Genomic DNA, 12,536 nt, shown 5'->3' with positions numbered 1-12,536 from the left:
ACCAATATAGTGAACTCGGCGACTGGGAAGCTGACACCAGCTTTAGTTTCCGCACCGGCTACGTGGGTTCAATAAGACAGTATGATTAAACCCGAATTAACCTGAGCACTGCAAGTGACCAATGTTACCCATTGTTTATGCGCTGGCAGAGGCTTAATCACATATCCTGACGAAATCTGTTCCACGTTCTCTGGGATTTCGATGAGCAAAGACTGCGTAATTTTTTTTTATATATCTTGGTCGTCCGTTTTCCAGCCTTAGCACTCGCCCTCATTGACATGTATCGGCTTATTCATACGCAGTGAACGGGCAAGACTTTGAAAGGGTCCTCGTCCAGCAACTCAGCGGCAGACGACGCGCCTGTTCCTCGGAAAGCCATTTCGATGTGCAGGCGCAACGCCCGCATGAAACCTTCCGTCGAAAGGCGCAAGTAGCCGAAGGAAGGTCTTTCGTCAGCTGCTGCGTACCGATAAGGCGGCAGCGAGTTACTTCGCTAGGTATTTTCTTTGTCTATGCAGTACGTTTATTCTAGGGGGAGGGTGGGGTCCGTATAGATATTCTCATTTCTTCTTCTTCTTTGCATTCCACTGGACTCTTAAGAAGGGGTCTTGCCCACTTTTCTCTGTTTATCTGCACGTGTGATTCTTCAGCGATATTGATTTTCGCCGGCGTTGAAGTTTTTTTTTAATATATTTTCTTTGGCTCTCTTCCTTTCTTGTTTCTTCGTTCCTCCCTTTCTCGTTTACTTCGTACCATGTTATACGTGTATTTTATCTTGTTAGACGAATACGCAAAGCCAGTGTGCTGGACTTTATGTTGTGATGTAAAAGGAGTACATTCTTGTAATACTGTACACTGCAAATTTTGTGTGCTTATAATTACAATCCAGCACAGTCCCCGGTGTGATGAGGCTGAAAGCCGAATTCCAGATGGACCATCTCTATATAACCTCACATCAAAATGGATTTCCAAGAAGAAATTGAGATAAGGCACATTTAGTTACTTAATACGTAGTTGTTATTAAAATATCAGTTTTCTTTTCTAAATTTAAGGAAACATTATTTACAGTAGTTGAAATACCGTAAAGAAAGAAACATATTTTGTTTTTCTACTATGTTAATGAGTGCGATAGCACGCAGCTAAAATCGCTGGTTTCCTTTTTTTAGGCTATCGTGCGTTTGCATAACATGTGCCATCTTGCGAAACCCATATGCTGTACTTTCATTTTTTTACCGCCACTCTATCCTCAGCCCCTTCAGAGTACAGTCTACAGCACCACTCGTTACTGTAGGCTTCCTTCGGAGATGATCGAACACGTGTATACCACTTTCAACGCCAACAAAACGCTCCCTTCGCTGCGTTTATATAAGTATTTACTTTATCTCACCAATGTATTCCACGCTTAAAGAAAGCTTCTGTATCCTGAATCCCTCCAATAGCCTACGTATCGATAACCCACATCCGCACACGCGGTAAGCCTTCCGCATTCTTTTCCGGCTGTTCCGCGTCACGCTGCCTCGAGCAACTAGAGCGGCGCATGCACTGCAGTTTTGGGCCTTCTTTTTGCCGTCGCACATGAACACTTTCACAGGACTCGTCGCAGCACTTCTTGCTAGGCGTCGCTTTATCCGAGTACTTAGCCTTGTGAACAGGGCGCTCGCTCTTAAGCCCCACGTCAGGCGGCTCACAGGTGCGCGCTGCCGCCTTCGGGTGTATCGACCGAGAGCAGTGTTCCGAAACCGTGCCCGAGCCCTAACAGCGGCCATCCGGGTCGATCTAGGAACGCGTGCCTGCCGGTTGACAGCACTTCACGCTTGAGTTGCTCGGGCATCCTCACGGAAGCTTTGGCTCATATCAGTATGGACAGAATCTGCAACCCCCTCGCCCCAGCCTATCATGTCCCTACACGTCCACTTTGCACCCGTTTGCGCAAATCCTGGCAACGAAGTATCCTTTTGTTCTACTTTTCTTTTTCTTGGCAAAAGTGTACGCGCGCGTGTGTGTAGGGGGAGGAGGGGGAAGCGGAGATATTTTAGACAACTGCAATATTATTCTCTTGCTCGGAGCTCAAGAAAAAGCTTTATTTTTTCTCTTACTACCAAAGGAGGGCGCTGGTGTCGCTCTACAGTCAGTATATGCTTCTTCCTTGCCATCGTCCTCGCAAACGTCGATTGCAAGCTATGCTTAAAGTTTCTATTCAGTTTAATGCGATGGTTTATAATGTGCTTTATAATGACGCGTTATCAGGGTTATACGTACAAGCCAAAGTCGTGGCGCCTGTGAGAGAGAAAGGCTTTTGATAGGTATATTTTGTCATAAAAAAGGGTAGAAAATAAAAAGAAGGTTGAAACTTTTGTTGCTCGTTTTTTGCAAGGCCCTTTTCTTTGCGCTGACAACACTGCGTGGCTGCCTGGATACAGCCTTATTGCTTTGAAGCATAAAAATGGCGGCGAATTCAGATGCAGCACACAAAGCGACAATATTTGTTTGGCTCTCAACAATGATGTTAGCGAACTTCTCCCTATCATACCCGCCGTGGTAGCTTAGTGGTTATGGCGTTGGCCTGTTGAGGTCCCACGTTTAGGAATTACAGATGGTCAAAATTAATTCGAAGTCGCCCACCAATCTGCGCGCGCGAGAAGACACCGTGCATCAAGTCACCATCCTTCTCAGCTGACCCACGCACGCTTTCCCTCGCACCAACAATATATGGTGCACGGCCGCTATCTTATCACACTTGGACTTCATACAGAACCTCATGGCCACGTCGACGCCGAGGATGACGGTCCAAATTCGCCTAGAGTGTCCATATAATTGCTATCGCAATAAAATAAGCACAGACTGGCAGCTGCTTCTGGAAGAGACATAGCACCTGCCTCCCCGAAAATATCGACCGACAGGGTACAGAAAAGAAGAAAGCAAAAGCACAGCTTTACACGTGAACAGGCAACACATTCAGAAGGCTGAGTAACAATGCCAATGACTTCAGAAGGAACGCATAGTTTGAGAAGACTGGACTGAACCCGCCGAATAGTCCAGTGACTATGGCGTTGCCCTTATGAAAATGGATTTAGAGTTCCTTTAGAACTCCTAATGAGTTCCTATGGAGTCAAAAGGGACTCTATAGGAACTCGCGATCTATAGAGTCGTCTGCATAGAATCTCTATAAGAAGTCTATAGAAACCTTTCTATAGAAACAAGTCATTTCACACACAATAGATGTTCTATAGAGGGTGTATTGACGTCCTATGTACTGAATTCTATAAAGTAATTTTTATAGAATGTCTGTAAAACTTCTAACGCGACCTGTCTATAGAATGGCTCTCCATTCATTCTCTATAAATGTTCTATAGAGATTGTATTGATATCATATGTACTAAATTCTATAAAATAATGTCTATAGAAAGTTTTTAACACTTCTAATGCGGCTTGTCTATAGACTGACTCTCCATTCACGCTCTATAAGCAGTCTATAGAGGGTTTATTGTCATCATATGTACAATATTCTATAAAATAATGTCTATAGAAAGTTTTTAACACTTCTAATGCGACTTGTCTATAGACTGACTCTCCATTCACCCTCCATAAATGTTCTATAGAGGTCGTATTGACATTTTATGTACCAAATTCTATAGAAAAAATTTTATAGAACGTTTTCGGAAACGTTCTATAGAGGTCGTATTAACATCTTATGTGCCAAATCCTACAGAAAAATGTTAATAGAACCTTTTCAGAACTTCTAATGCGGCCTGTCTATAGAATGGCTCTACATCCTCCATAAAAGTTCTATAGAGGTCGTGTTGACATCTTGTGTACCAAATTCTATAGAAAAATTTATAGAACGTTTTCAGAACTTCTAATGCGGCCTGTCTCTAGACTGGCTCTCCATTCCCGTTCTAAAAGTGTGCCATCATATGGCATACGTACTGAGTTCTGTAAAGGAACGTTTATAGGAAATTAAACAAGCTAAAGTGCGGCCTGTCTAAGAACGGCTCTATATTTTCACTCTATAAACAGTACCCAGTGCATCGCCGGATTATGGGTCCAGTGCCGCGCGCTGGATGCATGGGGCGCTGGGCAAGCGCGGCGTACTGGGAGGCGCTGGTTACTGGTGCGAAAAACAGCTCTAGCGCGTTAAATACGTGGTGCCTGGACACCGTATGTTTTTTTTTTTTTAATACAGAAAGCAACAGATAGCGTTTTAGTACAATATAAATCGAAAAAAATGAACATGTAGAAACAGAAGTGCTCTGACCAGGATTCGATCGTCGTACCTGCAGATCCCCAGCCCGGCTCATTTCCGCTACGCCACGTCAGCATAGGGACATGGGCGGATAATTTAGCTTATCAAAATCGAGAAGCAGTTTTAGTTTCACAGAGAGAAGTCTTGCACAGACGTGGTAGATGCGCTATCGGCCAGCAACTAAAACTCACGCCTGTACCACAAAGAAAAATTTGCTCTCCATATTCTATAGTGTGCTCGGAAGTGCCATAACATCGACTGCGATTGGTATTTTAGCTTCGAAAAAAAGTCCTAAATGAACCACCGACCCGGGACGCTGCATGAATGGGCTGTTACTGCCGATTTCGACAGCCGTTTCTTGTTCTTCACGCGAGGGGTATGCAATGTTTTCTTAGTTCAGTGATGCCTTTCAGTCTACACGTCTGTCTAGTCATATATATTCGTCAGAGAAACGCAGGCTAGTGCTGGGAGCCTTCGGCGACAGCACATGCATATACCTGCGTTTATGATGCGTCACATCGGCGCTCCTCACTTCTTGTGCTGGCACTGTAGACATGAAAAAATTGTTTATTTAAAAGCACCGATGCGAAATCTGAAATATAAAGTAATTTATCCTTTTTAGACTTCTTGATTTTTGAGGTTAGACGCGCCGATAGCGTGCAGACGGACTCGGCGGATACGCTATGCCTAAGCTTCGATGGGGACTGATCTCGGCGCGGGTAGCTGGCGAAAGCTAAAATGTGTGTATTTGAGCCTCAGAACTCTTTTTAGTACAATAGGGAAAGTGGAAGCGCACGAATCGCCTCAGCCTTGTTATCGGTGCGATAATATCAAGCAGCGGTAGGCTTCGAACTCGGGGTCCGTTCGAGCGCGTCTGAACGACTTCTGGATTTCATGTCCACTCCACAACACTGCGACAATGGCGATAACTCCCAGTCATACGTTACGTGCGAACTACTAAAAAAGCGGCCTCCTCCGTCTTTGCGTGGTTTCGTTAAAGAATTTAGCTGTCCGCCCTGTCACAAGGCAAAATGCAAAAAACGAAAGTGATTTTCAGTGTCACATGTGCAGGAATAAACAAGGCAGCTCACGCACCTTTATTCCATGCTGCGACACGAAATAGTTCTATGACCCTAAGATATAGCGTTATTTAGGACAAGAGACTAGTATCAAGCCATGAAATTGTATAAAGCATTTAATATTCAGCAGCGCTCGTCCTTGCGTGCTGGAGCCAGCGCGGCACAAACACAACCAGCGCCGTTTCCAATGCGAGCGTCTCTTCCAGTGTGACCCAGCTCTTATCCAGCGTTATCACTGGTCTCGAGTGAGGCCCAGCAAGCGCCAGCGTACCCAGTGCGATCCAGTGCTTAAAAAAAAAAGAAAGAAAAAGAAAAAAGAAAAACGCGCTGGTTTCACACTGGAAGGCACTGGAAGACGCTGGTTCTTGCAATCGGCATTTCAAAGGTTTTTTACTATCAAGTAAGAGCATCGTTAAAAAGACACTCATTGACCAAGGCAAACATCACACTAATCGAAATTAGGAAAACCAAAGAAATATAACGGAAGCGCGCATTGTGGTTTATATCGCATATGCAGGTAAATCACAAAGATGTATACCAAGAAACACTAAGCAAAGCTGCGCCTTAGCAATCGCGTCATATCTATTTGCTGGCATGCAGTGACTGCAGCACTTGGGGTGGAAACAGATCGAACGCCGCCGCACATTTCTGGCACATACCACTCAAATGCGACAAATGCACGCTGCAGAAACGATTTTTTTTTTCAAGGAATCTTGAACAGTCACAGACCACATGAGCGCGATCCGCGCATGATAAGCGCATCGCCACGAAAGCAAGATAATAATAATATTTGGGGTTTTACGTGCCAAAACCACTTTCTGATTATGAGGCACGCCGTAGTGGAGGACTCCGGAAATTTTGACCACCTGGGGTTCTTTAACGTGCACCTAAATCTAAGCACACGGGTGTTTTCGCATTTCGCCCCCATCGAAATGCGGCCGCCGTGGCCGGGATTCGATCCCGCGACCTCGTGCTCAGCAGCCCAACACCATAGCCACTGAGCAACCACGGCGGGTGAAAGCAAGATAGGGAACACATAAGCGTAACCTGTACCTCACGGGTAAAATTAAACATCATCGTATACACGTTGCTGTGCGACGGACACAAGCGCACGGAAACATCACACACTGCACACGTGTACCTTCGAGGTTGTGTCGACAATTTCTGGGCTACATTTAAACGACAGCAGGAAGTTACTTCAATGTGAAACGAAGTGAGGGCACAGGCACTGCAGGTAACGGCTGCGCATAAAGTCAGTTAGGGTTTTAAGGCCAGTGACCGAGGTTGAAATCGTTAAAATCACACCGCAGTGATAGCTTACACAGGGTAAATTGTCGAGATCTTGAAGGCCATGCTTTTTGCTGACTACATGTGGCATAAGCGATTCAAAAGCAAGAATACTGCATGTAATTTATTTCTGCCCTAAACTATAGCACACAATATGAGCATGTCAATCTTTCTTCTTGTCTAGCAACATATGTATGTAGTTCGGCTCAAAGGCCGGCTCAAAACGGCACAAAACCTGCTGTAGTGGGTATTATTGTAGGAATCACGGAGGCCACAGCAGCCGCACTATTATACAGACGGCGATAGCGGCGCCGGTATTTTCGTATTCAACGCGACAGGTAGAATACGAAGCTACGGCGTGTTGTTATTGCTCCGTCTTCAACGGTTGTCGTGCGAGCTGCGTCGATGTGTTTGTTTGATCGTGTGTTATTAGGTTTGCTGTAATGAAGTGAGACGTAGTTCGCGAGCACGAAAGTGCCAGAAGATGGCTTGAGTCTCGCTGTAAGCACGCCGTATGCGTGGCGCGCCAGCTAAATGTGGACCAACGATTTTCATGCCATGGAGTGCGTTCCCTTTGTCTCCGCTTGTGTTCGTGGAAAGTTTGGTGGACGGCGCAGAGAAGTAATGCGTATTATTAGCGCGCCTCAGCTCGTCCACTACCCAGTGGCTTGTTTGCTGCAAGTAACATCGCAGACGCATCACTGGAAACTTGGAGAGTGCCTTTCGACCTCGTCGTACTGTTGAAACGGTAAGCAATCGTGCTCGCCAACTACACGTGCGTTCATCCGTGTTGTGTGTGCTTCCCGTGTGTGTATAGAGTGCCTTGCGAACGTAGTAAGTGGAACACCCACGACAACAGTGAACCCTGTGCTGATACTTGCTACGCGCTGGTTGTAAGAATTGTGTACGCAACTCTATTGCCACAGTGCGGAATTGATAATCCTGATAAGCGTTTGCTTCCCCTGAGAAAAGTTTCGGAAATCGTGTTCGCCTTGTGCAGTTGTGCGTGAGCTCCCGCTTGTCTGCTAAAGTTGCATAGTAACGACCCGTCTACCTCTTCATCGATTCTTTCTTCAATGACGTTTCCTCACTTATAAATGCTTCGACGTTGTGCACAATCTCTGCTTACGAGGTTTTTGGCTAACGAACAGTTCTAAGAAAAAAATGTAAGCCAATCACAGCTTGCTACTAGTACAGCTTTATTTCCAAGGCAAGATGTGTTGACATAACTGACTTAACTAAGCATGACAGGGGAACGTTGCCTATACTAAGTAATGGAAAAAAAAACATTAAGTTTAGATTTTAATCTGCTGCTGCGGTGCGTCCAAAACTTTATTTGATGTAGAGGTCCGCATTGTCATGATATTCGATGATTTCGAGCATTTGCTCTCTTTCCACATTAGTGCAGACATTGTTTTCGTGACTCTTTTAGGTGCTGATTGCATGTTTTCACGATATCACAGCTTTATTGTGCCACTGCTATAAGCTAACATAGAATTGATTTTGTAGTGGCGAGGCCGTGACCCACAACATAAACTACAAGATCGAGGAGCCCCAAGAAATGCAGACCCTGTGGATATATGGCTGCAGCAGCATGGCGTGTGATCTGGATCGTCATGACAGGTGTGTATGAAATGTACGTGTTCCAAAAAGGGGGCTTGTTGTCATTCATGGTGAAGTTTGTCGACACATTACTTAATGAAGCGTACTAAAGAGACTAAATATTTATGCAACCTTATTGAACTTGCTACCTATTAGTGTGCATAGCCATTATGCCCACATGATTGTGTTCTGTATAAAACTATACCCAACCATTCCTGATGTTTAGTATTTCTTTTGCGTAAGTTGCTTACCTGCAAGTTACATATATTTTTTGCTTTGTACATAGTGTATTTATGACTTTTTATTGGGGTTTTATTCTTTGAAAACTATTTCCTATGCTGTACCCCTATTTGCATATTTTTTTTCTGTTTGTGCTAGAATCTCGTCCAGTTTTCTGTGCATGTAGGAATTCGAAGGGTAGTGGACTAAATATGTCACAGGTCTAAGCACGTAGTGTGCACATCTTTGTTTATCATTGATATCTTTACAGTTACTTCTCTGTTCCCATAGTAACAGCCACTGCAAAATACACATTTGGTGAGCTTTAATTTCTTGAAGATTAATATGAAGGTCAGTATTTACTAAGCTGCATTTACTTCTATAGTACATAGGCACAGACTGATATGGATACCTTGTGACCTACACAGGATGCCTTTTTTGTTTGTTGCATTAAATATGGGGGCTCACCCACATCTCTTACTATATATGTGGTATGCCTCATCGATTTCACTTGTCAGTTTTTACGGTGGACGAAAACAGATGAACGATTGTAATCCAACATGAAGCCCCGTTGTGGAAATGTACGGCCAAGTTGGATGACCATACTGGTCTTTTAAATGAAATATGGTGATCTCTTATACACATGAGAAGATACCGGCCAGTTTGCCGTATATACGCTTGACCACATGTGAAAGGGATACAGTGCACTCACTTCCTGTGACACACGACAAATCTGGTGGTATCTTTCACCGAGCAAGCCTCCCTTGCCTGCTTGCCTTTCTCAATTCTCTTGCACACTGCTGTGCATATGGCACCCTGACAAGAAAGGCTTGCTTAGATACCACTAAATTTGTCTTGTCCGTCAGAGGTAGTGTAGTCTATTCTTGTGATCATGTGTATATTTGGTCAAATGTACGTGCAACAGATTGGCCGGTGCCTCAACACGTACCTAAGACAGCACCATAATTCACTCCCCGGATCAGTATGTTCGTCCCACTTGACCATGCACCGATGGGACTGGGGCTGCGCACCAGATTTAGACTGTTCATCTGTTTTGTTCAGCTGCGGCAACCAATTGACCAACAACATCGCTGAGGAATGCCACATAAAAAGACTGGGTCACAATCTGTTTACTGAATTGTCCGCAACCTTCGTAGTAACAAATTTGTTTGTTGCAACTAGTTTTAGGCACGTTATTTCTTGTTAAATTTTCTGCTTGACCTATAGAGCAGTTATGCAATCAGTTTTCAAAGTTACTTGATTAGTATAATTTTTGTTTTCTGTTTTTGACATGCCAGGTTGCAAGAAGGACCCTTTTTAATTAAAACTGAATTAACATTTCAATTGCAATTGGGCAGTCTTATCATTGCGTTTAGGATACATATCAGTGTACATACCCGTACTAGATTAGAAACTAATTGTTTCAATAACTCAAAAAGCACGAATATACTGTGTCCATTGTATCTGACAGTGACACCGCGACTGTGTTCCAAATACCACAAATTGGCAGTTATCCACCATAGCTTGCGAAAACAACTTAAAACATTATTGTTCCCCATACAATGCATACTTAGATGCCCAAGCTCCATGTGAGAAATTTATTATTCGCATATTAAGCATAGTACATACCAACTATGGCTAATAGCGGATGGAATATTAATTTTGTCTACCGCTGCCAGTAGGTCATTCCCTTCTTTTCAAAAAAAAATTTCTATGCATAGTGTGACATCTGTATAGGACTCTTAGCTCATGGGTGTTCCTGCTTGCTTATGTTATAAATGGGAATGTGTTGTCATTGCAAGATGAGATTAATGTGTGACTAGGCTGTTGTCGTTCAGAGATGCTTTTTGTCATCAGCAATGATATTCTACTGCCAGGCACATAGGCCCAGTGCTGATGTCACCGAATCTTGGGAAAGTAAAAATATTCTCAAAAGTGATTCTCAAAAGAACTGCCACTGTTTGGCAGAGTGGTGGGGAGGTGGGGCGTTCTGCCACCTTTCTGTTATAATTTTTTTCTGAAATATGGAAATGAAACTTAGCATAATGCTACAACTATATAGATATTTGTGGCATGTTTGTGCCTGCTAATACATTATGACTGAATGTTCATTACACCTTTTGAAAATTAATTTCAATTTTATTTTCCAGGCTCCACCGTCGCCGTTACTAGACGGACTAATTGAGGCCAAAAACTAGCCTTTCCTCGCTCCATTCCTGGGAAGTGAAATAGCAGGTGGTCATGTAAGAATGAACTTGCAACCATGTGGGCAGTAGCCAAAGCTCCCTACAGTTCATGCTGGTGGTGGAATGATAAGACAAACCGCAATATTTATTTGTTTACTTATTCACTTAATATTTATTTATTCATATCTCATGAATACTGTGCAGTTTTTTTAGCAAGGAGTCAGGTAAAATAAAGAAATATTGTTGGATCAAAGTAAACGTTATTTGAAAAAGCATAATTCACGTAGCACGAATTCATGGAAACTGTAAATTTTGAAGAAACAGAGCAGTAAGGTTAACAAATCTTATATAACAAAAAATGAGATCACATTTCTGTTGGACCTAATACCATAATTTAATCTGTCAAATTAGAGATACCATATGCTGCTCTAATATACAATCACTAATTTATGAGTAGATGCGCGAAACTCTCAAACGTTGCAACAATTTCATGCAAGCTGCAAATTCATATATACAGTTTGTTGACTTTAGACATAGCAGATGGAGTCTGCAGAACTATGATATCTCTTTCTGGCACAGAGACGGGGATTAGTAAGCTTCGTGGTGTTATTTTTCTTAAACCTGCCAAATAGTTCTTCCTGCAACAGGTAGAATTCTCAAATGCCGCAAACTTAATTCAAATTAGTGCTGTGGTTGTCTCAAAAGTATTTCTGTATTTTGGATGTATTTGAGTAGGAAAATTTACAGAATTAACGAACTTGTGCTAGCTCTTTTTTTTTATTTACAGTTGCAAACTAAGTCCTTTTCCTTCAAGTTTTGCTATTTTCAGCAAATTTTAATAAAAATTGATGGTGTTAATGTAAAAACTATAATTTAAACATTTTTAAATGTATCAAACCTCATCAAATTTGGTTGCATAGTTGCCGAGAAAAACGATTTTACTGTTCATGTGCATTACATAGGAGCTCCTGAGCTAGATCTCTTTTTTAGTCATTGCGTGTGTCGGTCTGGTTTGTATTTCTCACCCTAAGTAGAATATTGGCTCTGATCTCAAAATTGTTTCCCTTACAACGAAATACAAGCTTTTAAACTTTTTACGATATATGCTGTACTGCTCTATGATAACCCCTGTTTGCCACATTTTTGCAGGGCCTACCAGTGCTAATTTTACACATAAACATAGACTAAAATGCTGTGTGGTTTTGGTATATGGTGTACTTATCTGTGAAAGCCATTATTTGCCACATTTTTGCAGCGACTGCCAGTGTTGTTTTTGCTCAGACTAAAATGCTGTGTCGTTTCGTCAGGCTGACACAACATTGCAGTGCACATTCATATCAGTCTATTTTCAGGCTTTAGTATCCAAACATTTAATGTGCACTGCTGGAACAGGCACTCCTTTTGCAGTTTTAATGGTATGGTTTCTTGTCCTAGTCAAGCCTGTTATTGCGAGGTGTCAACTGTAATCAAGTCTGCCACTGATTCTTTTACCTCATGTTTCGTGTGTTTGCACCACCAGCTTGACCTGAGAAGCATGTTGGCAGCTACAGTTTGTGTGTTGCAAGTTCTAGTCTGAAGTGTGTATGTCACATATATGAAGCATGTATCTAGTCTGAAGTGCAATAAACATTTCAAACTGAATACTTTGTGGTTGTAGCACCAATTATTTTGCCACTGCATTTACTGTAGTCCTTATTGCCTACAGTAGAACTTTGGTAAATTGCAAGTACTTTACACACATCGGCCTAGCTTTTATAGGCATTTGCTTGTAGGGACTCGAAAGCAACTGCATAGAAATATTCTATAGAATATTTGTCTTTAGCATCTCTAAAGCAACTCGATAGAAATATTCTATAGAAATTTGTCTTTAGCATCTCTAAAGCAACTCGATAGAAATGTTCTATAGAAATTTGTCTTTAG

At 42.6% G+C, this 12,536-nt stretch overlaps 1 long non-coding RNA gene across 1 annotated transcript; it reads left to right on the top strand.

Annotated features, from left to right (window-relative positions):
* The first annotated feature begins 6,959 nt into the window (after nt 1-6,959).
* On the top strand, nt 6,960-12,333 carry LOC135899318 (uncharacterized). Its single transcript, XR_010563589.2, has 3 exons — nt 6,960-7,357; nt 8,119-8,232; nt 10,581-12,333. It is a non-coding gene; the product is annotated as an uncharacterized lncRNA (long non-coding RNA).
* Nucleotides 12,334-12,536: the final 203 nt, after the last annotated feature.

This window comes from Dermacentor albipictus, chromosome 1 (assembly GCF_038994185.2).
Source record: "Dermacentor albipictus isolate Rhodes 1998 colony chromosome 1, USDA_Dalb.pri_finalv2, whole genome shotgun sequence".
NCBI classification, from domain to species: domain Eukaryota; kingdom Metazoa; phylum Arthropoda; class Arachnida; order Ixodida; family Ixodidae; genus Dermacentor; species Dermacentor albipictus.
The sequence above is the reverse complement of the archived record's forward strand: the minus strand, read 5'-3'. Positions and strand labels throughout refer to the sequence as shown.